The following is a 27,754-nucleotide window of genomic DNA, read 5'->3' on the forward strand; positions in this document are numbered from 1 at the left end:
TGGCAACAGTTATTCCAGAGATTTGACTGGATATGATGAGCAATTCCTATAAAATTATTATCTTCAAATCAGAAAATATTTGAAAACGAAGAGAATTCCACATCCTACACACAAATTCTGTCTGCACACTGCAAAACCACCTTCTTTCCATTTAAAGTTGTTCTCAAATGACTTCTATCATTTTACCTCTGTACTTCAAGGGCATTATTTCTCAGATAATTCAGTTGGAATTTAGCCTTTCAACTTCCATTAATAGGAAAATACCTGCCTTTCTCTGATGTTAACCTTCTAACCTAGAAGAATTGATTTCTCTGTTTTTCTTCTTCTTCAAATGAATGTACTTCCTTTATATGCAGGTAAATGGACAATGTAAGTGAATGTGGACTGAGACATCAGGAAGGCCATAGTCACAGAGAACAGTGCCTCAAAACTGTCTAGGTTCTAAGGGTTTGATGAATCCAATTCACTTAGAGAAAATATCAGAGTGGAATATTAACTGTTAGTCCAGATATTATTTAGTCTGAGTTCTTTCTAAAGGACCCATCTACAAAGACCATCACATTAATGGTAGGGCTTCAACATATAAATTGGGGGGGGGCACAATTTAGTCTATAACAGTAACTTTCTTATTTTTGTCTTCAATATCCTACTGTTTTTACCTATTCTCTCTCTCTCTCTCTCTTTCTCTCTCTCCTCACTTTCTTACACTTTCTCCCTGTCTTCATTTATCCAGCTCCCTATCTATCTCTCTTCCCCAACTTTGGGGAAAGCCAGCTCTTTTATCATGAGAACACAGAGCCTATAAAGAGGCCTACATGGTGAAGAACTGAACTCTGGCCAACCATCAGTGAGGAAATGAGGCCAACAATCATGTGAATGAGCTTGGAAGCAAAGGGCCCTCTGGTTATGCCTTCAATGAGACTGAAAACCCCTATCCCACAAACAGATTGACTAGGACCTCATGAAGCACCTTAAGCCACAGCCACATGGCTAAGCTGCTCTTGTTCTCCTGACCCAGAGAAACTGAAAGAAAACCTAGTTACTATTTTAGCTCTAAATTTGGGGGGTGTTTTGTTGTGCATTAGATAACTAATACACACTGGGAAGGGGTTGGGATAAGTATTATTGTTTCGACTTACTGAGTAGGACATTGGTGACTGCTGGCAATTGCTGCTTGAGCTCATCTATGAAATCTTGTCCCTTTTATGAATGTGTATTTTACAAATATGTTCTTTTTACTTTTGCTCTTATTCTTGGGCCTTTTCCAAACAGTTGACCTAGCTGTTTACATGGTTTCTGATTTTAAGAGATTAACTTTATCTCTTCAGATCCCCACAACACCTTACACATTCTGTACATCCTCAGGTCATTAGTGGGTAAGCAGTAAATAATTCTTAGTTGGTTGCTTTAAACATCTTCTTTACCAAAGCCACTAAGTTTCTTTTAAAAAAATAAGTATAAAAATAATGAATAAGGAGCATAAAAGGGGGATTTCTTTGAAGTATGTATTGTGAAGGGTCATATGCACATCATTAGTTACTGTTTGAAGATGTGTAACATATTTTTATGATGCTTACACTATTTTATCTCATGAAAATGAGGCAAATGACCATGGTTTAGAATAAATTTATTAATAATCAAATTCTGACTGATTATGAGAAGATGATCAGTATTGTTATTATTATGATGATGATTTTTTAGTTTGAAGCCATGTCGGGTATAATCATGGCTCTTATTTGCAGGAAGCAATTGTTTAAGTGATGCTCTTTTACCTATTTGTTCTGGTTGCTATATGCCTTTTTAAATTTTTAAATAAAATCTTTGTCATTAAGTCTTCATTCTCTGGAATTTACATAGCTGACTATTCCTGGAATAGATACAGCACTGCAGTTCCTGACATTTAATTTAATCTGTATTTTAAATAAGTTTCAAATAATTCTAGTGAGCTGTTTATAGTGAAGGATAGAAAAAAATATGCAAGACAAGTTCTTCCCTCAAGGTACATCTCATCTCATTGAGAAAAAATCATACACACATGCAAAATCTAAATGCATTATGTATAGGGTGGAGAAGAACAATATTGATGTTGCTTTAAGGGGTGTGGCTTCTTAGAAAGGAGTTTAATTGCAGAATGTCCCTGCAGGACTCCTACAGTTTAGATGGGCATGAGAAAGGAAAAGGAAGTCCAACCAAGCATGAGTTGGCCCATATTGTGCTGTGTGTTCTAATAGTTTACATTTGTCAGTAGCTTCCCTATACACTGGGTGTTCACAACCCTTTGAGGAGCATAGGTTAGGTATGAGCAGGTATGACTAGTCCCATCTACCAAGTAGGACATTTTAAGTCAGAAGTCTACTTGAGAACTTTCCAAATAGCTAGAGAAGGACAGGGTTGGCAAACTCTTAACAGCTGCCTGTTTTTTTTTTAAACAGCTTTAAATGGTCGTATTTTAAACAGATAGAAGATCCTATGCAATATCTTTAATTTTGCTCCTTGACCTATGACTAAACACAAATTAAATTCTGCAAAGCCTAAAACATTTGCTCCTTGGCACTGTAAGAAGTGTGCTGATCTTCATAATGTGTCAAATAAACAAATTTAATTTACTTTAATGAAACTAAGATATGGCACCATTACATTTAAATATGGATCATTCTTGACATTTGGTTTTGTCTCTTTTGCATTACAACTTATACCATGTTCTCCTTGTTATTCATCGTTTAAATATGACTTTGATGTGTGCATAATGTGCCATTTCATTATATAATTGTGAAATAACTTATTTTTACATCATCTCATTGTTGAAAATGGATTGCTTCTAATTCTAGTTATGAGAAATAATATAATAAATATCCTCATACAGAAGTGTGTGCATCTTTCATTATTTCATTGTCATAAAGCACAAGAAATAGAATTGCTAGTTCAAAAGTTATGAAGTGAACTTGCTTTTTGAGAGAGTTTCTCTATGAAGTCCATGCCAGCCTCAAACTCACAATCCTCCTGACTCAGCCTCCCGAGTGCTGGGCTTACAGGCGTGCACCATGACACAGTGCTCTTTCTGCTTTTCATCCGGGAATATCTGTATAAAGATTGTGGTTTTGATTCCTTTGATCAGCTGACTGCACATTTGAATTTCACTTTTAAATCAGACTGAAATATAATGAAGGAAAAAGTGGATCTTCTGAGTGTGCAGGGCCAGTTGATAAGCCACTGTCAGATCTGAACTGCAGATTGTGTTCAGGGAGACGAGCGGCTCCCGTGATAACATAAAGCTAACGAAAGTGCTGTTAGTCATCTGGAACCATAGTTTTCTCTAGGATAGCAATGGCCATCCTCCATGAGCGATAGATAGGTCAAGTCCATTCTCTAATTAGGAAATTACGTTCATTTTATAAGTTTGCTGTGCCTCTGACCATGCTCACATGCGACCTGTAAAACTTCCTGAGCATAGAACACTGCCAACAGGCAGAATGAAGATACGTTTTTCCATGTAGGCTTGCTTCCAAACACCGTATAATTCACACAATTAAAGTACAGAACAGAGAATGACTCCAGTCTTAAGAGTTTATTTTGTCACACTTTTAATACCTTCCTGACACTGAGAGTCCAGGCTATGTTTCCTTGTAACCATGGCAAACCCCTCCCCCACCACCGGGCACACTCTCTCCAAAGGATTATCTCGTTCATGCCTCCTCAGAGTCTTCCATTTGTATTTTACTTCCCTGTCTTAAATAAAACATTTAGGTGACTCAAATGTGAATTCAAAACCAGTTACCCTGCAGTGTTTATGGCCCTCAAGCCAGTAGTTCAGTAGTTTAATTTATAGGAGGTGATCAAGTAGGTAAATACATGACAGGTGCTGGGGACTCCAGTGTCTCATTGTTTTACTGTGACTCTTGGAGCAGAGCTGCTGTATTTTAACAGGATCTACTCTATTATGAGAGGAAAAGGATGTTCTTTTCTAAAAGTGATGAGAACTTCCAGTGACAGATAAGTAATTTGAGAAAATTATGTTACCGAGATATAAAACCTGTCCTTATATGGTGTTCCTCACATGAGTGAATTTGTTCTCTGGAAAGAAGTCATGGAAAATCATTCTTGTGCTTGTGAAAACACTCTGTAGAAACATGTGCCTGCATCCTATGGTGCAATCACAAGGTTTTTATGCTATATTAAGGTTTGGGCCAGAGCTAAATGGGAAAATTAGAGAAAATTGGAGTCCCGTCTCCTCATTTACTAATGGATTATGAAGAATGTGAGGCAGATTACTTTCTCTGTGTCAAGTAACAAAACTTCTCAGTAATAAAACATTCAGGAAAACTTACTAAATGTTTACACAAGTAGTCTGACTACTTGTTGCATTTAGTTTGAGAGACAGAATAGATGCGGAGAGTGGACTTTGGAGTGTGATTCTTTTATTAGCTGTGTGACCTTGGGTAAGTAATCTAAACCTCTCTGTGCCTCAGTTTCCTCATTAGTAATATGAGGATAACACTAACAGCACCTACATGAAGATCATTATGTGAATTTAATGGGCTAATATAGAAAAAGATTTAGGTTTAGGAGTCTAGCACATGGAAACACTGAGCTCTTCATGTAACATGGATTATTCATTGTAAATAAACTGTTACTGATTTAAGAAAATGTGCTTATCTATTTTTAATAACATATTTTTATTTTATTTTATTTTTTTTTATATTAGAAGGAGGGGCCTTGGGGGGTGGAGCCCTTGTTATTGGGATTAGTGCCCTTATGAAAAAGACCACAAAAAGCTCTCTGGCCCACTTTCTTTTTTTTTTTTTTCTTTTCTTTTATTATTCATATGTGCATACAAGGCTTGGTTCATTTCTCCCCACTGCCCCCACCCCCTCCCTTACCACCCACTCCGCCCCCTCCCTCTCCCCCCCTCAATACCCAGCAGAAACTATTTTGCCCTTATTTCTAATTTTGTTGTAGAGAGAGTATAAGCAATAACAGGAAGGGACAAGGGTTTTTGCTGGTTGAGATAAGGATAGCTATACAGGGAGTTGACTCACATTGATTTCCTGTGCGTGGGTGTTACCTTCTAGGTTAATTCTTTTTGATCTAACCTTTTCTCTAGTACCTGTTCCCCTTTTCCTATTGGCCTCAATTGCTTTTAAGGTATCTGCTTTAGTTTCTCTGCGTTAAGGGCAACAAATGCTAGCTAGTTTTTTAGGTGTCTTACCTATCCTCACCCCTCCCTTGTGTGCTTTCGCTTTTATCATTTAATAACATATTTTTAAAGCAAAGAATCAGTATTACTAAGTTTAAGCCCTTAGGAAGAATTTTGAATTTTCATAATTACTGTGAAATGACTGAAAGACATTTTCTAAATGGCATCAGTGTAATGACTCACTGGAGCCCAGTGACATACCAGAACTTCAGTATTTATGGAGAGCATTGTAAAATTTATAGCACCTATACAAATTCCATACTTTTAGCATAAATTAGTGAAAAATGTCTATTTTAAAGATGGGGATATAAATGAGTTTTATGTAGTATAATGTTTCTTAACATTGAGAGGCATAGGCTTTTTGGTACAGAAGCCTGGAGAAATCTTTTAGGGAAAGCTTGTTTATGCTCTTCTGAGATGGATGGCTGTCCCCTTCATGTAACAGGTCTAGATCAGTGGAAATATATTTGCTATAAGCCTATTTCCCTTCATTTCTGTCACTTCCTTGCTATTCTGCACTCCCAACTGTCTTCCTACAGTCTCACAATTTTTGTATGGAAATCTGGAAATTATACTAACAAAAGAGTCCCAAATGGACAGAAGAATTAATGATTTGGGAGGACTGAGATATAATGTTAAACATGAATTTTGTTGCTAGAATTATTAAATTATTTTAAGGAATCCAACCAGAGACCAATTAAAAATGTTGATTGACAGAGGTTTTCAGCCTTTCTGCCCATAGATTAATTTTGGTTTCTCAGAAGTATAATTTTTTTAAGGCTCATTAAGATGATTCCTTGGCATCAGGATTTTTTTAGTCATTATGTCACTGGTAAATTTAATATGTGATCAAGGCTATGATAAAAAGTAAATTGAAGCACAATCAAATTTTTAAAATAAAAAATTACTTGAAGAGTAATTTATGAATCTGGCAGCTTCAAAACAGATGTGGTTCAAAGGTACCACTAAGGAAATGCAAGGGGAAGTTTTCTTTTTTTTTAAATTTGACCCATAAACTCTTTACTGGGAAATAGTGGTAAAATATTAACTGATACACATTCTACCCATATTGAATCTATATTCTAGATCCAAGAAAGGTAGGTATACAAGAGAAAAAAAAGACACAATGTAGATAATTATAGACCTTATTACAACTGTTACAGAAAATCATTGGCTGTCTGTACAGATTGGCACTCCTCTGTTTTACACCACACAAGGAATCAAGCTTGACATGACTACCACCATCTTGGTCGTGACTTCCATTTTACCAGCCAGGTGACCTCCCACCTCAAATCATATGGGACAAATAAAGTTGATAAGACAGTCAGCCAAATGTGTTTGCTGCCACTGATGCCCAGACTTTTTTTTTTTCTTTTTGCTCTTTTCTGCTTTTATTAGTGTACATTAATTGAATAAAATAATTGGTTTCATTATGACATTTTCACACATGTATATAAGGTATTTTGATCATATTTACTCCACATTATCCTGTCTATTCCCCCTCCCACTAGCCCCTTCCTCTTCTTAAGTAGTCAAGAGGAAGGCTTTCTTAGGATGCAGATAGAATGAAAGAACATATTTGATTGGGTACTGCTGTGTAATTGCCTTATTTGGTTTGTCCTGCTAGAAAATCCCTGGTTATATAGCTGTAAGTTAGTTGGTAGCATTTGATTGCTTAGTGTTAAGTTTCATTTGTCTTTAATGTAGGAATTTTTAAGAAATAGCTCAAACTAAGCTTTGCTTATGTTTGCAATTAGGCAAAGTTACGGTCACAAGACCTTACCAATTTTGTCTGATCAGGGACTCTTCAGGCATGGTTTGCACTTTAATTTACTTTAATAATTACAATCCAATTTTCAAAGCCTGTATTTCTCAAATTTTTCCCGCATTAGAATCAATGGAGTTGGCGGGTTCCAACCCCAGAGTTTCTGAATCAGTGGGTCAGGGATAAAGCCCTCTGATGTCTGATAATTTCAGAGATGATGCTGATGCTGCTGGTCCAGGAACAATCCTTTGAAAACTAGTGATTTTAGTGATTTATGTGACACAGAGATCTCTTGTCATGGAAGAGGCCTTTTTACTTTTGAAATGTAGGCAAATATTTGCTTAAGATTATCAAAATTCCATAGTCACAATTTTTGACAAACTCTTGTGTACACTGGTGTTCTCATATTTTTCCTACCTTCTCTTTCCTGGGGTCCTGTTGATAGCACAATGACTGATTGTGATGCCACGTGGGTAAGTTTGTTGGGGTCAGGTCCTTGTCCTGGGTCAGTTGAAGAATGATAAGCCCAGACAATGGGTGAATAGCAAACAAGAGAAAGTTTATTGAATTATAGGTAGACAGAGGACCTGGAGCATCTGGATGGGACTCAGAAAGACTGAGTCATTACAACTTTGTCATCTACAGGTTTTTTCTGGTTCTTAGGGTAGTGTTTGTAAGTCCTGGAAACAGGTTTTTGGTAGGTTGGTCCTAGTTTTGTTTTTTTGCCAGGTCTTGACACAGTTTTTTTCCTCCCTTACCTCCCCTCCCTGAGGTGGTGTGTCAAAGTTTAATTACATTTATCCCTTTTCTCACCTGGACCACATCCTGGTGACACATTCAGGGGGAATGCAGTCTTTGTGCTCTGGCATTACCTTTGTTTTCTGATGACTAAAGCCAGTTACTTCTTTCTAACCCCAAGCCCTGGTTGCTTAATGTCATCCTAGCTCCTAGCATTCTCCCTTTTGAAGAGGAACCCAGGCTTGCTGTTAGGGAAAGAGGCAATGACGGCACTGTCTACTTTCTGCTGAGGATGGGCACGGGTCAGGCAGTCAGTTTGGAGGGGTCCTCCTCTGAGGGTCACTCTAGGGGTTCCCAGTAGAAGTGTGGCAGAGGAAGTCATGGCTCCATAAGGGGCTGCATTTCCATCATCATCTGCAGTTGGATGGATTCTAAGCGAGGAAACAGATCTTACAATTAGATTTAACAAACAGAGACTAAAAAGAAGAGGTATGTGAGGGGCCTCAGATGGAGTATCCAGGCAAAGTGGCTACTACCTGAAGAAGAAAACAGATTGTGGAGTCAGTTGCCCTGGACTCCAGCTTTTTTTCAAGCTCACCTATTGTTTGTGTATTGACTTTGGTCCTTTCCAGGTTTTTCTCAACTATTCCAGATGAGTTCACATACATGTAGTGTGTCTCATTAAGTATGGAGTATTGACCTTCTGTATCTGCAGTGAGAATACCTAGGCCTCTCCTACTTCATCTTTTGGTAACACTACCTCAGCCACTAATTCAAGCTCTGCTGTTGAGCCTCAATTGCATTTACTATAGCTTTCCAGGAATCATGGACCATTATAGTCAGATTTAATATTGATTGTTCCAAATGGGGAATTCCACAGAACTAGAAGAGGCCCCTAAAGATGCCATGCACTATCCCAAGCTTTTCTAATATATGATGGTGACCACCCTAGTCCAGTTGCTGAGGTCAGTATCAGCACCTCTGTGCTTTCTGGGCTTTAACCTGGTTTGAGTAAGTGAATGTTCTAAAAAGGAGACCAGATTAGGAATTAGTCCTGAAGATACCATCTCGTGAGCTTCAGGTAAGCAACGTCTGGGAAAGTGGTTACTATTGCACAGCTGCTTTTTCAGCATTTGGGGTGGACAAAGTGCACATGGTCCCTGCACAGGAAACTGATTCCCATTCCCCTTAGGTTAACCTCAGTGGTAACTCCTTGTACCCAGGCCTCTTTAAAAGTAGTGTTGATAAACAAATCCTTAGTATCCTTACATGTTCCCATTTTACCACAATGGGAGTTTACAAACAGGCTTTGTATAACCTGTGTTAAGGTTGTGTTTTCCATAAAAGTCATCTGGAGAAGGGGTGAAGGCCATCTTCTTTTCAGGATGGTGAATATTCCAATGCATATGGCACACCATGTTTCTAAAAATTAGTTGAATTGCATCATTTTTGAATGCCTGAGGGGACTCGTTGGAGTGTGTGGGGTTGAGGAGCAAGCTGGTAGACTGGCCAAATTCAACAAATCTTTTTTTTCTGTGTAAGAGCTATTGATAGGAAAGAAGGCCTCTTGGTGGTAGGTTTTAAGGCCATGTGGTGTGGGCTGCCTCCCCAGAAAAGGTTTATGTTCAAGTGATGAACATTTTCCAATGGGTCTGCACTGTGGAGTGTTCATTGTAAAGGATGACTTGATTGGTTAAAAATCAAGGTATAATTGCAAAGAGACAAGGTAAGGGAGCCCAGGAATGGTATAAATGTCCCAAGATTATAAAACATAAAGAGGGTGGGTCCTCTAATCCTGGCACTCATCCAAAGGCCATAGATGTCCCTGAATTAGATTTGTCTTTAGTCTTTGGGAGGGGCCTTGGTTCTTAACCATCCTTATAGTGTAGGATGTGAAACCCATGATACTTAGCTTGGTCAGATAAGTTTCAGCTGAGGCAGCCAATGATATCAAAGGAATGTCCTCCATTAGATCAAGGGCAAACACAACAAGGGGATTGGACTATGAGCACATGATAAAAGCGAGAGCACACAAGGGAGGGGTGAGGATAGGTAAGACACCTGAAAAACTAGCTAGCATTTGTTGCCCTTAACGCAGAGAAACTAAAGCAGATACCTTAAAGCAACTGAGGCCAATAGGAAAAGGGGACCAGGAACTAGAGAAAAGGTTAGATCAAAAAGAATTAACCTAGAAGGTAACACCCACACACAGGAAATCAATGTGAGTCAATGCCCTGTATAGCTATCCTTATCTCAACCAGCAAAACCCCTTGTTCCTTCCTATTATTGCTTATACTCTCTCTACAACAAAATTAGAGATAAGGGCAAAATAGTTTCTGCTGGGTATTGAGGGGGGGAGCGGGAGGGGGCGGAGTGGGTGGTAAGGGAGGGGGTGGGGGCAGGGGGGAGAAATGAACCAAGCCTTGTATGCACATATGAATAATAAAAGAAAAATGAAAAAAAAAAAAAAAAAAAAAAAAAAAAAAAAAAAAAAAAAAAAAAAAGGAATGTCCTCAGCTTATCTCCCCAATCCAGGACACTCCCAGCAGCCTTTTTTAATGTATCAATTAGGAGAGTGCCGATAGAGTAGGAGCCCAGGGATGGCAAGAGGAAACATTTTCTTGAGTTATGATGAAGACTATTATATGAAATATGAGCATATGCCTTGATCAGAGATATGCAGAGGGCTAAAATTAGAAAATCTTAAAGAGCTTGAATGTAAAGGAGATTCCAAAATATAATGGCAACAGAGCAAAAGGAAAAGCAAAGTAAAGGAGGAGTCTCTTGGTGGCTGTCCAGTGAGGGGGAGTTTCAAAATATAGCCCTGTTCCTAAACAATTAATACAGATATTCCAATGACAATGAAAGAGGGGGGTTGATACCTTCTTGATGAGTAGTTTGAGGTCCTCTAGTGGTTCACAAGAGTAGGATTTAGGTGCCACCTCAGATTCAGCAGGCTCAGAGGACTCTTCATGCCAGGGCTTGACTTGAGAATGGTGTATAAAGGTGATGATCTCGTTAACTTTTATGGCTAAGGAGTTATACAGGAGCACCATGTAGGGTTCATTCTATATGGAAGGAGCTAGAGAAGTGGTTATGGGTCAGTTGAAGAATGACAATCCTGGAATAACAAGCAAGAGAAAGTTTATTGAATTACAGGAAGACATAGGACCAAGAGGACCCAGATGGGATTTAGACTGAGCTATCACAACTGTGATATCCTAAGGATTTTATCTGGAATCAGGTTTTTGATAGGTTGGTCCTAGTTTTGTTTTTTTTTTTTTTTGCAAGGTCTTGCCTTTTTTACAAGGTCAAGTTTTTTTCATCCCTCATCCACCCTCCCTGAGATTATCTGTCAAACTTTCAACTGCTGTAATCCCCTTTTGTACCTAGGCCCACATCCTGGTGACTGCATTCAGGGGGTGCTGTCTTTGCTCCTTTGCCTTATTGTTTTCTGGTGACTTCAGCCAGTTGCTTCTTTCTAGCCCCCAGCCCTAACTGCCTAAGGTCAAGCTAGCTCCAAACACTTTCCCCTCCACATGGTGCATGTTAACTTAGGATGTTCTTCTGATTCATTTGTGAATAAATTAAGTTGAGAGAAACTGTCTCAGGGAACTCTAGTAGAGACTTTCATCACAGCATATAAACCACTTGCACATGTTTTTAAGCTATCTGAGCAATGGTCCTTCTCCTTGCCGGCTCCAGCCTCTCTCTATTATGTTGTCATCCCTCCCCTACCTCTTCTATGTCTTCATCCACTAGTCAGGAGAAATAGAAATCCATCCCTGACATAAAAAGTGGCAGAACTATCACTGTTATTCTCTACATCTTTTCTCCTATAGAAAGTCTATCAATGAATTATTCCAAACAATTATATGTCCCTCCTAGTAGTAATTCTGATGTCAGATATAAAGAAAATGATTTCTTTCACTGGGTGTGGTGGTGTATGCCTGTCATCCCAGGTTTGCAGGAGGATTGCAGTCTAAGGCCAACCTGAGTGAAAAGCATGGACCATATCAAGCTAACTAACACAAAAAAGGGCTGGGTTACAGCTCAAGTTGGTGGAGTGCTTCGTGCAAGTGCAAAGCCCTGAGTTCAAACTCCAATACTGCCCAAATACACATTAGAATAATAACTACAATAATTCTCTGGATCACTTCTCTAATAACTTCAAGGAGAAACTCTGACATCATTATGTCATCACTTCTATCACCTTTTGTTTCTTTTTTGCTTAATTTTGTGGTCTGAAAATTTTATTATGGTGTTCACTGTATGTATGTCTTTTTAGAAGCTCCATTTGCATTCTCAGCCTGGTTGGGTGGAAGCCATAGGTGAGGAGGTGTGGGGTTAGTAGGTGCCCAGGCCCGTCCCGGCCCGGGAGCCGCCGCGGCGCCAGCCCCGCCGCCGCTGCAGCGGCCGCCGCCGCCAGCGGCCGCCGAGCGTCCCTCCCGCAGGCTGTGGCGGGCGGCCTGACCAGAACAACTTAAAAGAAGCTTGCAAAAGAGTTAAAATAATTCATGACATTTCTGCTCTTGCCTGCAAATAGTTTCAGGTAAACAGAATTTCTACCAAGACCTTGAGAATATACTTGACTAAATATGCCCAGATTTTTTCCAACTAAAGTGAGATATAAATTATTTTTCAGTTTGAATGGAGATAATCAAGAAATAATTGCATGTGAAATTTTGGCATAAACCAAAATAATGCATTTCTGTATGACAATTGTTTACTTTCCCTACTTCTAAAAAGTGATGAGGTAAAAAAATTATTTTTTTTATTGTTTATTTTTGGTTTACACCTTTTATTGTCAGCTAGAATATTACTCAACCTAACATCAGTTTTAAATTCTAAAAAATAGAAGTAATCCAAAGTTCTAGAATATAGCATAAAATCCATTCTCTATGCTTATGTTGCCTAAGTAAATAGAATTAATCATGCAGACTCTTGGATGTCATATGCACTGCTTTAGTTTTCCATGTTTCCCTCAACTAATTCCAATAATGGTAAATGGAATATACAGTTTACATTTTAACAATTGCTTCTTGTTATGGTCAGAATGTATCTCCCAAAATTTATATGTTGAAACTTAATTGCCAATATAATTTTGGCATTTTCTTGGTTGTTTGGGCTATTTGTTTCTCATGTTTTTAAATTCTTATCTGATATTTTTAATTGGCCATTTCAATGTACTTTTCTTGAGTCACTCAACATACCGTGAAAAAAGAATAAGTAGGCTAACGTGAGAAGGAATTCTTACTGTTTTATACCCCACATGTACTTATTTATATCCCAACTGGCTTCATATGTGCTATAGCAATGTCAAATGTGGTGGTTTTTTTTCCTGCAGGACTTGTGCCAGTGGCTTCCAGACAGCCTATATTATCACATAGGGTCTTTGCTCAAATGTCAGACAACTCCATGTTCTTAGACTTGACTCTCTTTAGAGACTGCTTCATGCCAAGGAAGAGGTTGTGCCCTGCCTTACTTTGGTTACTCAGACCCTGAGATGAGAAGTCATGTGAATACAGAAGGTTAGGGGAAGGGAGAACTGCTGAAAAGGAGGAATAAGCCATGGTGCAACTTTGACAAGAAGTACTGTCACCTGGGGGGCAGGTGAATTTGTCTCAATCCCTCTGCTGAAGGGTTTATAGGTCAACCTCAGGGTCAATGTACATAGAAAGCTGGGGTATTTATTTATTCTAGGCCTACTTTCAGAGGAGATGCAAATTTCTGGTATCTGTGGTTCTCTGGATATATAGGCAAAGAAAATTCCAGCAGCTGAGGGCTTTCCTTCAATAAATGAGGAAGAAGCTGGCTATTGGGTAGAAGCACAGAGGGGATATGGAGGAATGTAGCAGAGCAATACAGCATCTCCTGCATGCATGACAGAGGGACACATGCAGGAAGTTGGAATCTGTGATCTGGGATTTAATCCTTGTTCTACTAACTGTATGATTTCAGTCATCTCACTCAACCTGAAGCTTAAATTAAATGTTTATAAAATTGGGAAACCTATCCCATGAAGAATGTTTAAAAAATTAAATAAGATGATATGCTAGGAATATAGGGAAAACATCCTAGTGGAGGAAAGAGCATGCAGAAAGTATGCAGTTAGAATAGAGTCATCATTAATAGAGTAATAATGCTTGGGAAACAGTATGGCTAGAGTACAGGGCACATGTGCAGAAAGTATGGGTGTGGAAATGGAGTCCTGTGTGGACACAGGATAGAGGCCTACTCTATTCTTGGAAAGCCAGGGAAATGATACGTAGTTGAGGTCTCAAACAGGGCAGAGTGACATGTGCGCCATCAACTTGGCGCACTTCTCATGCTGAGACATATAGAAAAATACAGAGGCAAAAAGATATAATATATGGACAAACTCAAAGCAAGGAAGGTGTGACAGGTTAAAAATGGCTTCAAATTCTTTACTCCTCTTCCCACTGAGAAGGAGATTAGTTGTCCTCTCCTTGAATGTGGGCTGGCCTTAGTCATTTTCTGGACCAGTGCTGTGATAGGACTAAGTTTTGGAACCTCAAAGACAGGGTTGTGAGAAGCTTGGAAACACTGGGCCATGACTCTGAATGCTCAGTCTTGGAGCCCTGAAGTCCATTTACTCTGCTGGAGACACCATGAAGAAGCCCATTGACCACATGGAAAGTAAGAGTTGAATTACGATATGAAAATCCATCAATATAATTCACAATAGTAACTGAGTAACAGAGCAAAAAACAACATGATCATGTGAGCAGAGGCTGAAATCATCTAACAAAATGCAGAATCCACTCATGATATCTATTCTCAGCAACATGGGAGTGGAGGAGAACTTCCTAAAACCAACCAATACTTCACATCACAATTAATGGTGAGAGACTGAATGATTTCCCCTGATATTAGAAAAAAAGCAAAGCTATCTCTTTTTGCCACTGCAATTCTACAGCATACTATAAATCTAACCAGTGCAACAAAGCAAGCAAAATAAATAAATAAATAATACATAGACTGGGAAATGAAGACGTAAAACTATCTGCTTTCCTCCTCTGATGACATGATTGTGAATAGAATCATTTCTAGGAATTCTACAAAATAGACACTAGAATAATAAGTGAGTTTAGCAAGTTCTCAGGCTACAAGCTAATCACTATACAATAATCAAATGAATGTTTATATACTAGCCACAAATAATTGCAATTAAAAGTATAATGTCCTTTACAACAACATAAAAATCCAGACATAGTATGTGGAAGACCTATAAATCATAACCTATACAATATGGTGAAGAGAAATTTAAAAGGAATTAAAATACAGAATGATATATCATGCTCATTGATTAGCAGACTCAATGTTGTTAAGATACCAGTCCCCACCAAAATGATCTATAGCATGCAAAACAATCACAATGCTAGCAGATACATTATTTTGTAAATTAACAAAAGTTTGCCTTAAAAATTACAAAATAATAATTAAGGCCAGAAACATCCAAAACAACTTTGAAAAAGAATGCCAAACTTGGAAGACTTATAGTACTTGATTTTGAGACTTATATTCTACTTATTATCAAGCAATGTAATCAAGATCATATGATGTTGGTGAAAGGATTGATAAATCAATGGGATGGAATAAGAGAGCCCAGAAATACATCCACACATGTACTGTCATTTGATTTCTGACAAATGTGATTCAATGGGGAGAAAATAGTTTTTTTTCAAAAAACTTAGTGCCAGAAGATCAAAAAAAGTGAACTGAAAATTTTAGAAGAAAACATACCTTGATGTTTTGTAACTGTTTAGGCAAAAGCCTCTTAGATGGGTCACAAAAATACAAACCATAAAAGAAAACAGTAAACTGTATTTCATTGAAATTAAAACTATCTGCTGTTCTGAAGATACCATTGAGAAAATGAAAAAGTAAAGCCCAGAATGTGAGATTTACAATATACATTCTTGAGAGCTTTCTTGAGTTCTTGTTCCTCCTGACCTAAGTGGGGGAGACTGGAGATGCAGAAAGAACAAATGGTAGACAAACACGCACATAGCTGGGGCCAGGCATGCTGGGCGCTCAGATGGAGATGCACAACAGCCTTGTTCCTTTTTTACTTCTCTTCTTTTCTTCTCTGCTTCTTTTCTCTATCTTTGAAATCTTACTTCTAAAGTCTTTCTTCTTTTCTGTTCTTTAAAGTTTCTTGCCTTAGACTCACACTGTCCCATGTTTTCTTTACTCTCTCTTAAAGTCTTGGCCCTCAGACTTGCACTGTCCCATGTTCTAACTTAAAGTCTTGGTCCTCAGGCTCACAGACACACAACAGCCAGCATCACCAGCATCATTCTTGCAAGCAGCCCACTAATCCAACTATCCTCCAATCCAATCCCATCAATTCCTCAATCAATCCCCATCAATCCTCAGTGAGTCTTTTATATACAGTGGTAAACAAGGAGGTGGAGCAACAGTTCTGAGGAGGGGCATGACATTGTAACAAGAGAAACCTGCATTCCTTCTTCTCTGAATGTAAACAATTTAGGAAAAGCAGCTGTGCTGCATTTTGCCTTCACCCCTTTCTGTGGCTTGGCCATGTCAAACTCAGCCTGCTGATTTGACACAGCTGTGCTTATGTCAAGTTCTCATAGGCTTCTCATAATCTGCTCCCCACAATATATATGAAAGAGGACTTGTTTCCAGAATATGTGAAACACTCTTGAAACACAAAAATTAGGCAAGTACTTTGAACAGACATCTTACAAAAGAAGATGCAAGAATAGTTGATAAGTATATGAAAAACTGCACAACTTCATTAGTCCTCGGGGAATACAAATTGAAACCACTCCATTAGAATTGCTAAAAGTAAAAAGATTGAAGCTACTAAGAATTATCAAATAAGTGGATCAACTATAGCTTTGGAAGGCACTTAATTGCTTATAAAGTTGAACATATACTGACCATCTGACCATGCTATATCACTACTAGGAATTTATCCTAGAGAGATGAACACATATGTTCCTCTACACAAAGCCTTATCCAGGAATAGCAGTTTTATTCACAATAGGTAAAATCTGGTAATAACCCAAATGTCAGTCAAGAAAGATGTAAATAAACAATGTAATCCTACTAATTATTACAAATAAATGAATTATTGAAATAAAGAACAGTATGAATTAATCTGTGAATCTTACTCTGAGCAACAGAAGCCAGGCTCTTCATAGCACACAGTGAATGACTTTCTTTACATGAACTTCTAGAAAAGGCAATCACATTAAATCTACAGTGAGCAAGAACAGGCTGATGATGTCTGAAGGTCTGGAGTTGGGTACAAGTTTCACTGGGAATGGGTTCAAGGGAACTTTTGCATTTAAGTAAATACTCTATACCTTGATTAGGTTGTGGCTGAACATAAGCATAGTGTTGTCCAAACTCATTAAAATATATGTTAAAATGGGTGCATTTTACCTCATTAATACTGTGTACACATGTATATAAATGGAAAAATGAGATACTTGATGAAAACATTCCAGGAATGGCAGTGGGGTAAAGGATGATCAGGGGGTGAATACAAGTATGATATTTTTGATATAGGAACTTCTGTAAATGCCACAAGGCACCCCCACCCAGTACAGTAAAAAAAAAAAAAGTGATCAAGAAACAATTTCAGGACTTTCTTTGAAGCTTTCAAAGATGGTAGCTAGGGTAGGGAATCAGAAATCCTAAGCTCTGTGATTCCAGAAACCTCCTTGAGATGCTGGAGCTACACTTCAGTAATTCTGATTGCTTCTAGCCAAAATAATAACCACCATCACATTAGGTGCAGATGAAACTCAAAGACTGATCCTTAAGTCAGACTTTAATTGCAGATAACAGCTGCAAAAATCCTGTGGAGCACAGCTAGCAAGGCATGTCAGGCCCTGGAGAAAATAAGCTCCATGGCTGTTTCTCTCTTTTTTTTTTCCCTTTTTTCTTTCTTTCTTTTTTCTCCCAAGAAGCAGAATATAGAACATCAATCAGAATCAAACTCTGGAACATCCTGGACCCAAATCCTCCCTATGCCACAGTGAAAAATGCTGTACCATCTCTCCCTGCCAGCCAGCTCCAAAGCTGCTTATGTGAATCTGCAGAACAAACAGTTGAGCATCACACACCATGTGTGACTCCTCTACCCAACCCATGGGAAAATAATCCAGCACAGCCCCTGAACAGACTGAACCCCAAACCACAAGACAACTGAAAAACGTAAACAGTGAACTGTAATCTAACACCAACAGAGGAGGTGGGAATGGAACACTAAATCTGCCCAGAAGAACAGAGGAGGGGCAAGGAGGCAAAGTCTCAGTGAAACATGGGAAAAGCAGCAAAGGTTGAGAGCAAGGGCAACCTACCAGAGGAGCCACCAGAACCCAGCAGAGGTCAGGAGAGGCACAAAGGTTAAGAGTAGGGGTGGGATCACGAGCCAACCTCACACACCAGGGTAGATGGTGGATCCAGGAGCTGATCTCCTGGGACAGAGGGCACCATTCAAAATTGAATTGGCCCAACTTGCTGGGGGAGGAGCTGACCAAACAGAGCTGCAGCCGAAGGGCAACACAGCTGCCAATTGGTGAAAACAACAATCTGGCAGTCTTACCTCACCTCACAATTCCAACTAATCTTGTGGACAGGACACACAATATACTCACAAGTCAGTCATCTGGTGAGACCACATTAGAGCTTCCACTTGTGGAATCACCACATACCTATCAATATTCACACTGAATGTCAGTGAGCTCAACTCTCCCATCAAAAGACACTGATTGGCAAACTGGATTAAAAAGGATGATCTGACAATCTGTGGTTTACAAGAGACCCATCTTATTGTCAGAAATAAACACTGGCTTAGGGTGAAAGGCTGGAAGAATATCTACCAAATCAATAGCCACCCAAAATAGCAGGAGCAGCAATACTTATATCAGACAAAGTAGACTTCAAACTTACATTGGTCAAACATGACAAAGAAGGACACTTCATACTAATAAAAGGGGAAATACAACAAAAAGAAATAATAATTATCAGCCTGTATGTATCCAATATCAGTGCAACCAATTTCATCAAACTAGTAAGGACCTAAAAGTACATATAAACTCCAACACAGGGTAGTGGAAGACTAATATACTTCTATCACCAATAGACAGGTAATCCAAAGAAAAAAATCAACAAAGAAATCAAGTTGACCTAACTGATGTCTACAGAATATTTCATCTGACAACAGTACTATATACATTCTTCTCAGCAGCCCATGGAACTTACTCCAAAATAGATCATATCTTAGGGCACAAAGCAAGCCTCAGCAAATATAAGAAAATAGAAATAATCCCCTGCATTCTATCTGATCATTATGCATTAAAACTAGAACTTAGCAACAAAAACAACATCAGTAAAATACAGAAGTAACTGGAGGCTGTATAACACATTGCTCAACGATGAGTGGGCCACAGAAGAAATAAGACAGGAAACCAAATGGTTCCTGGAGCTAATGAAAGTGAAAATACCACTAATCAGAACCTATGGGACACAGTAAAAGGCAGTCCTAAGAGGAAAGTTTATACCCATGAATGCATATATTAAAAGGACAGAAAGATCTCACATAAATGACCTAATGCTACATCTCAAACTCCTAGAAAAAGAAGAACAAGCAAAACCCAAAACAACAGAAAGACAGAAATAATAAAAATGAGGCCAAAAGTAATGAAATAGAGAGCAAAAAAAAAAAAAAAGTACAAAGAATCAATAAACAAAAATCTGGTTCTTTGAAAAAATAACCAAGATTGACAAGCTTCTGGCAAATCTGACTAAAATGAGGATGGAAAAGACCCAAATTAGTAAAATCAGAAACAAAAAACAAGGAATTCCAAGGAATCATCAGAGACTACTTTGAGAACCTATCTTCCAATAAATTGGAAAATGTTGAAGAAATGGACAAATTTCTAAACACTTATGACCATTCAAAACTGAACCAAGAGGATATTAACCACTTCAACAGATCTATAATGCATAATGAAATTGAAGCAGCAATAAAGAATCTCACAAAAAAGAAAAGTCCAGGACCTAAAAGATTCTCAGATGAATTCTAACAAACCTTCAAAGAAGAATTACCACCAATATTCCTTAAACGTTTCCATAAAATAGACAGGGAAGGCACACTGCCTAACCCATTCTATGAACCTAGTATTTCACTCATCCCAAAACTGGATGAGGACATTCAAAAAGGTGAACTACAGGCCAATCTATTTAATGAATATTGATGCACAAATCCTCAATAAAATAATGGCAAGCTGAATCCAACCTATCAGAAGGATCATTCACCAGGACTAAGTTGGCTCCATCCTAGGGATGCAGGGATGGTTCAACATATACATATAAATAAATGTAATACAGCACATTAAGAGAAGCAAAGACAAAGCCATTTAATCATCTCAATAGATGCAGAAAAAGCCTTTGATAAGATTCAACATAACTTCATGATAAAAGTTCTAAGAAAACTAGGAATAGAAGGAATGTACCTCAACATTAAAAAGGCTATATGTGACCAATGTATAACCAACATCATACTTAATGGGGAAAAACTGAAACCATTTCCCCTAAAGTTAGGAACAAGACAAGGATGCCCACTCTCCCCACTCCTATTCAACATAGTCCTGGAATTCTTAGCCAGAGCAATAAGACAGGAAAAAGAAATAAAAGGAATACAAATATGTAAGGGAAGAAGTGAAACCATCCCTATTTGCAGATGAAATGATCCTATACCTCAAAGACCCAAAAAACTCCATCCAAAAACTCCTAGACACCATAAACAGCTTCAGCAATGCATACAAAATCAACTTAAAAAATCAGTAGCTTTCCTATACACCAACAATGAACAAGTTGAGAAAGAATATAGGAAAACAATTCCATTTACAATAGCCTCAATAAAAACCAAATACCCAGGAATAAACATAAGAAAGGATGTAAATGACCTCTACAAGAACTACAAACCACTGTAGAAAGAGATCGAGGAAGACTACAGGAGGTGGAAAGGTCTCCTATGCTCATGGATTGGCAGAATCAACATAGTAAAAATGGCTATACTACCAAAAACAATCTACATGTCCAACAGAATTCCCATCAAAATCCCAATGACATTCATCACAGAGAATGAAAAATCTACCCTTAAATTCATTTGGAAACACAAAAGACTACAAACAGTCAAGGCAATACTGTGCAAAAAAAGCAATGTAAAAAGTATCACAATACCCAACTCAAACTATACTACAGAGCCATAGCAATAAAAACAGCATGGTACTGGCACAAAAACAGATATGAAGACCAGTGGAACAGAATAAAGGACCCAGATATGAATCCACACTGCTATGCCCACCTTATTTTTGACAAAGGTGCTAAAAACATACGACAGAGAAAAGACAGCCTCGTCAACAAAAGCTGCTGAGAAAATGGTTATCTGCCTGCAGAAAACTGAAACTAGATCCCTGCCTGTCACCCTGTACTAGTATCAACTCAAAGTGGATTAAGGACCTTAATATCAGACCTGAAACCTTGCAGTTAGTACATGAAAGAGCAGGGAGTACTCTGGAAGCAATAAGTATAGGGAAGGACTTCCTCAGTAGAACTCCAGCAGCCCAGCAACTAAGAAAAAGGATGGACAAGTGGGACTACATGAAATTAAAAAGCTTCTGCACAAAAGAAATGACACCTAAATTGAAGAGACCACCCATAGAGTGGGCGAAAATATTTGCTAGCTATACATCAGACAACCAGAATATACAGGGAGCTCAAAAAATTAAACTCCCTGAAAATTAATGAGCCAATAAAGAAGTAAGCAACTGAACTAAACAGAACTTTTTCTAAGGAAGAAGTCCAAATGGCCAAAAAACACATGAAAAAATGCTCACCATCCCTGGCCATCAAGGAAATGCAAATCCAAACCACACTTAGATTCCACATCATTCCTGTTAGATTAGCTATCATCTAACACCATCAACAAATGTTGGCAAGGATGTGTGTGTGGGGGGAAGAGCCATCATACACTGCTGGTAGAAATGTAAGCTAGTGTAACCACTTTGGAAATCAATATGGAGACTTCTTTAAAAACTAAACATAGATCTGCCATATGATTCAGCAAAACCACTCCTAGGGATATGATCCCGAAGGAACGCAACTCAAGTTATTACAAAGGCACCTGAGCACCCATGTTTATTGCAGCACTATTTACAATAGCCAAGCTATGGAAACAGCAAAGATGCCCCATTACCAACCAGTGGATTAAGAAAATGTATTTATACACAATGGAATTTTATTCAGCTACAAGGAAGAATGAAATTTTATCATTCGCAAGTAAATGGATGGAACTGGAGAACTTCATCTTAAGCAAAGTTAGCCAGGCTCAGAAGGCCAAAATTTGCATGTTCTCCCTCATTTGTGGATTATAGATCTGAAACAAATACAGTAATATTATTGGACATGGGACATGCACAAGAGGAAAAGGGAAGGGGAGGGAAGCCTAAAACTTGAATGTATGTGGTTGATGTGCTCACTGTAGAGGAGCCAATATAGTAATCTTAAACTGGCAGAGGCCACTATGGGAAGAAGACCAAGAAGTAGCAAAGAACTCTGGTATTGATGGAACCAAGGTGAGTTGCAATACACAAGTGCATGGAAGCAACACTAGGAATCTCTGTATATAACTATCTTTACTTCAAACTAGCAAAACGCTATGTCTTTCTTATTATCTTTTATGTTTTCTCCTCAACAAAATCAAAGAACAAGAGGGCAGAACAGGTTCTCCCTGGAAGCAGCTGGGGGCCGGGGTGGGGAGGGAAGGGACGGAAGGAGTAGCACGGGAGGAGGGAGGAGGCGACCCAAACAGTGTCTACACATGTAAGTAAATGTAAAAAAAAAAAAACAGAGAAAGGAAGAAACAATTTCACTCTCAGCAGTAGCAGCCAAAACTGTCATATTTATGTTGGAGAGATTTTATTTCTTGGGTGCTGAGGAGTGACACACAGGGCCTCACACATATTGGCAAGCACTTTTCCATGGAAGTACACTCTCAGTCTCTATGCTGAAGAATCTTCAGTGGGACTTTCTTTAGGTACCCTCAGTCTTGTAACAATTCCAAGGTAATATTTGCCTTAAAGGTTTTAACAGTTTTGGACAATATTAATGGGGAATTGATTACAATTTGGCAATATGAAAAGGCTAATGTGTACAGTGTAAAAAAAAAAAACTCAAAATACAAAGGTTCTTGAAAGCTGCTTTATTTTAACTTAACATTGCATTATGAATTGTTTCCAGAGTACAACATGTCATGTTTTACTACTGGCTTTTGTTACTGTTTTGAATCTCCATACCTTGCCTTCTTTCCCCTTTCTCTTCCTCAGGAAAACAAATTCGTATTTGGATATTTGTTTGGTATTATGGAAAACAAATGACCACACATCTTTGCAGCTCAAAATAATGCCCATTTGTTATCTCACTATTCAATAGGTTGGACGTTCAGGAACAAAATAACTGGGTTCTCTGCCCAGGGTCTTATAGTGCTGAAATCAAAATGTTGATTTTGAGCTGGGGCTGTGTTCTCACTGTACACTCAGAGTCCCTTTCAATTTAGGCTATTGGCAAGATTCAATTCTTTGCAGTTGTAGAATGAATCAAGGCACCTGTTTCCTTGGTGGTTGTCAGCCTGGGTCATCCCCAGCTACTACAGGCCACCCTCAGGTCCTAGCCAGCCTGGCCTGCTTAAGACGTTCTAAGATGCCTCACTTTTTCATAGAGGCAGGGGAATGGAGTTTTATATCACCTAATGTAATCACAGGAGTGACGAACCCGTCATATTCTTGAGTCCTGCTCACTGTGGATTATGTAAGGCATGTACACCAAAGCAGGGATTTGGGTAGGTGTAGTAGAATTCTGCTTACCACAGTTTGATTTTTTTTGGTGTCTAAAATTTGAACTGAGATCCATGTGCTTCCACTGGGTTTGATTTCTCTCTTTCTCCTCTTTCTGCATACATAATATAAAATACAAAATTGTTTCAACTGAGCGGAGCAAGATGTATAAGACACACATTTTGCTAATGTGGGAAAATGACACATGAGCTTTGCTCTCTCATCACATAATGGGATCAGAAGTTTGGAGCTGAACTCTGCACTTAGTTCCAAGCGATGAACACCAACTACGCTCTGGTGAGACTTGTAAAATGGTGTTTGATACAGTTGAGAGCATTATCAAGATCCAACTTTTTACCATGAAAGATTTACCAAAGTCTGATAACTGCTAATACAACACATATACACAAATTCTATAGATCAGTTATAGAAATACTATGCAATAAAAGGGGAAGCTCAATTGAGTCTATAATGTTTTATTTGGAAAAAAAATAGATGCAAAGCAAGTGGATATAATGTTCATATTTGGTAATTCTCCATAGGGGTTACACTATTTTCTTTTCTTTTCATGCTTTATACAGTAAGTAGATCACTGTAAGTTTGCTGACACATTGCTCTTTGCAAAATCTTCAACATTTTTCTTTTAACTTCCTTACAAATAGTTAAGTCATGAGTAGATTTCATGAGAAAGAAGTCGGCCAGGGCTCAGACAGTTCCTGAATGTAACTGGTTCCTCAGTGATGTGCCATTATTGGGATATCTAGTTCCATCTTAACTAGCATACTGAAACTTTCTGGGGCAGAGTAACTACAATGGTAAATTATTTTCTGAGGAAGATCCTGTACATGAAGGAAATTCTACAGTAGATTGAGACATGCTTCCACTAAAAGCTCCTCCCACTTAGCACTAAAAAGCAGGTTGCAGGGTTGGCATTCATTACCATTACAGGAGGTTGGAGGGATTTCTGATGTAGTGGGAAGGGATCATTTCTTATGACTTACCACCTTAGTTACTGTGTAACATGATGCTTCCCATAGCATGTTCTCAGTAGCACTTGTTCTGTGGAAAGTTCATAGAAATCAAAACCAAACCAAACCTCCAAACTAAAGGCTTTCATCCTCAAATGCAATTACGAAATATTAAATAGCTTTCTTATCTCATCGCAGAAGGAATTTAGTATAGTTCTTCTCAAATTTGTGTTTTACAAACACATTTGCTCATGACACTAATTTTCTAAGGATGTCTTTTGAAACTTTGAGAAACACGCTGCAACAAGATGATCTACAATTTCTCAGCTGCGTGAGAAGCCAGAAAGTAAGCTGATCTCTCTAAAAGTCATGATAGTAGCTCTGGGCAAGCTCTTTTTCCTTCCAAATCACCAGCTCTCAAAGGTTCCTCTGTTACCTCCAATTCCTCACTAGCTCTTTCTGAATGCTAAAATAGAAAGGGAGGACCTCCTATTTCTTTCTTTCCTCTGTTCTTGAAAACGAAATTAGAGATGGATTATATAACCTTGGCTTCTCATGAGAGTGCGGCTGGGGACATTACAAAGCAGTCCTGTAGCAGGTTACTGGTTACTTGAGCTGACATATGAACACAGTGAGTGTGAATTTGTGAGAGGTTACAATAAAATCTTAGAAACTCTGGTAGGAAAAGCAGGATCCAATCTGACTGAACCTGGGCAAGGACTTAGTGAGGTCAAAGAGAGAACAGCTAAAGGGTTTGTTTCATATGTACATTTTGTCCTAATAACAAGGAGCCATCTTGTCCTGATTGCAAGGAGTTATTAAGTTAACCGTGTGATGAAGTGTGGCTAAAGGGAGAAATGCTTGGATCTTTACAATGGAACTAGATGCTGAGGACTGTGAATGTTCAAAGAGTTCCTCTAATGCTCAAAGAGATTCTCTTATTAGGGCACCACTGGAGGTTTTGAGCCAAGATGCAGGCTTTCTCATCCTTAGCACTATTGACACTTTTGACTGGATTATTTCTGTAATCGGGTGGGGACAGGAGAGGAGCTGGGAACTGCCAAATGTGCAAAGGGAACAAAACTTCTACCTGGCTCGGAACCACTGAGTGGCAAATGACAGAATAACTGGTGTCTAAGGACTGTCCAGCTGTGGTGGTATAGAAGGAACAGAAAGATGGCAGGTCAAAAGCTTGAGAGAATGTATTAGAGGTTGTTCCAATACCCTTGGTATGGTCTGTTATTGTAAGGACCTCCCATGAGGCACATCTTTCTGTATCTGTGACTTGGGGTAGTCCCTTCTCACATTGACTTGGGGCTTGCTCGTGTGACTTGCTCTAGTCAATGAAATATCACAAACTTGACACAAGTTGAGATTTGAAAAGCACTTGTTACTCTCTTGGACTACTGCTACCACGTGACAAAGCCAATGTTAGCCTCTGAACACATGGCCCAGCCAACAGCCAGCACCAACTTCCAGACATGTGAAGAGGCCCTCTAAGACCATCTAGATGCAATCAAGTCACCACCTTAACTGCAACTACTTGAGTTATCCCAGGAAAGGCAACAGAAAATCCATCTAGCTGAACCCTGCCTGAATTGATTAAAATGGAACTATGAACAAGTGAAATGGTAGCTATTTTAAATCACTGTATGTTGGTTGTGTTGTTACACAGTGACAGACAGTTCATCTAGTAGGTCTGGTGTAGATTAATATCACTGGCAATAGATGTGTGCATACCACATTTGGAATAATCTGTCTTTCTTGATGACATTTCAATGAAGAGACTGAAGAAAAGGGAAAAGTGGGCTAAAGAACTTAAGAACTCAGAATATTTAGAGTGATAATTCAGGAATGAAGTTGTATGAGAAGTCCTTCAGAAATTACTTCTGCCCTTAGTAGCTAAAAATATTAACACATTTCCTTTGAAAGACATAGCCATTATGCCGTTATAATAATATTTAAAAGATTTAATATAATAAGTGTATTTGTAAAGCTTTAAAGCTAGAGACTTTTTTTGCTGTACACGAAAAAAATCAATCTTTAGAATAGGAAAACACATAAACTCAAAATCAATACAATTTACACTGCGACAATAATAAAACTCATTTGTATTTGCTGGCCAACTGTATAGCACTATATTCACTTAGGAATTAGGTTTGTAAGACCAGAGCTTCAAGGAAATGTTTCTCCTAACTTAATAGTTAAATTTGTGGACAGAGGTTACCAGTAGTACTTACAGCTTGCGAGACGCTTATGTACAATTTAATAAACAGTTCCTCAGACGTTTAGCACTGAGCTTTATGTTTAAGAAATTAGCCTGGAAGGATTGTCTCAGGCGGATTCCCTAATTATCATATTTTTAAAAATCCAAGTAATGAGCAGTAAAGATAATCCAGAAGGAGATGAAAGGGAAATACAGAGTCACAACTAACAAATGGCAGTACATTAAAGAAAGTCTAACAGGTAGGAGAAATGGAAAATATGACTAAAGTGAAAACAGCTCGATGTATTTTCACGGATGAATTTTAAAGACCTATGCACCAAGCAGTCGGTGTTAAAAAAAATTAGCATTGTCGACACAAATGTTTAAAATCCAAGGGATATATAATTTCATAAGGTTTGTTTAAAGAAAAGAGCAAAAGCAGAACGACCCTAGTCTTTCTTTAAAGAATGCTGCCCGTTAAGCGATTTGGGTGTTAATTTTCTCTGAGGTAGAGGAGTCAGGGACTAAGAAATGACAGGTCTACGTGATAACGGGAACTTATGTTTGATGAAAAAGAATTACAAATGCTGGAAACTACACAGAGAGCACCCAAAGCTTCTGGAATCAGAAAAGGACACAATGGTTTTCACTTTAACAATGTAGAATCCTACTCCTACCTACCTTTCTCCCTTCTAGGGGAAACTCCTACCCCGAAAGCAGAGGCTGGCTGCCCAGGCTGAGGCTTGGGAATCCTGGCCGCGCGCTCCTCCTCCGTGCCTGGGCGGAGCCAGACCCTGCGGAAAGCGGCGAGTGCCACCGCCTGCGCGGGCGCTCAGTCGCGGACCCACCCGGCCGCACGGTACCCAGAGTCAGGGACGCACCGACCTCTCTCCCGCCCGCAGTGGCCCGCAGACACCCGCGCGTGCGGGCGCCGCCGAACGGCCACCCCGGCGGGCCACCCCCTCCCGCGGACGCCGCACC

At 38.8% G+C, this 27,754-nt stretch overlaps 1 long non-coding RNA gene across 1 annotated transcript; it reads right to left on the bottom strand.

The window, feature by feature from the left end:
* Positions 1-7,497: 7,497 nt before the first annotated feature.
* Positions 7,498-27,720, bottom strand: LOC141415457 (uncharacterized). The gene is made up of 3 exons (XR_012440486.1): positions 27,455-27,720; positions 10,580-10,818; positions 7,498-8,128 (listed from the first exon to the last, which is right to left on the bottom strand). It is a non-coding gene; the product is annotated as an uncharacterized lncRNA (long non-coding RNA).
* Positions 27,721-27,754: the final 34 nt, after the last annotated feature.

The sequence above is a fragment of the Castor canadensis genome, chromosome 13 (genome assembly GCF_047511655.1).
Source record: "Castor canadensis chromosome 13, mCasCan1.hap1v2, whole genome shotgun sequence".
Taxonomy (NCBI): Eukaryota; Metazoa; Chordata; class Mammalia; order Rodentia; family Castoridae; genus Castor; species Castor canadensis.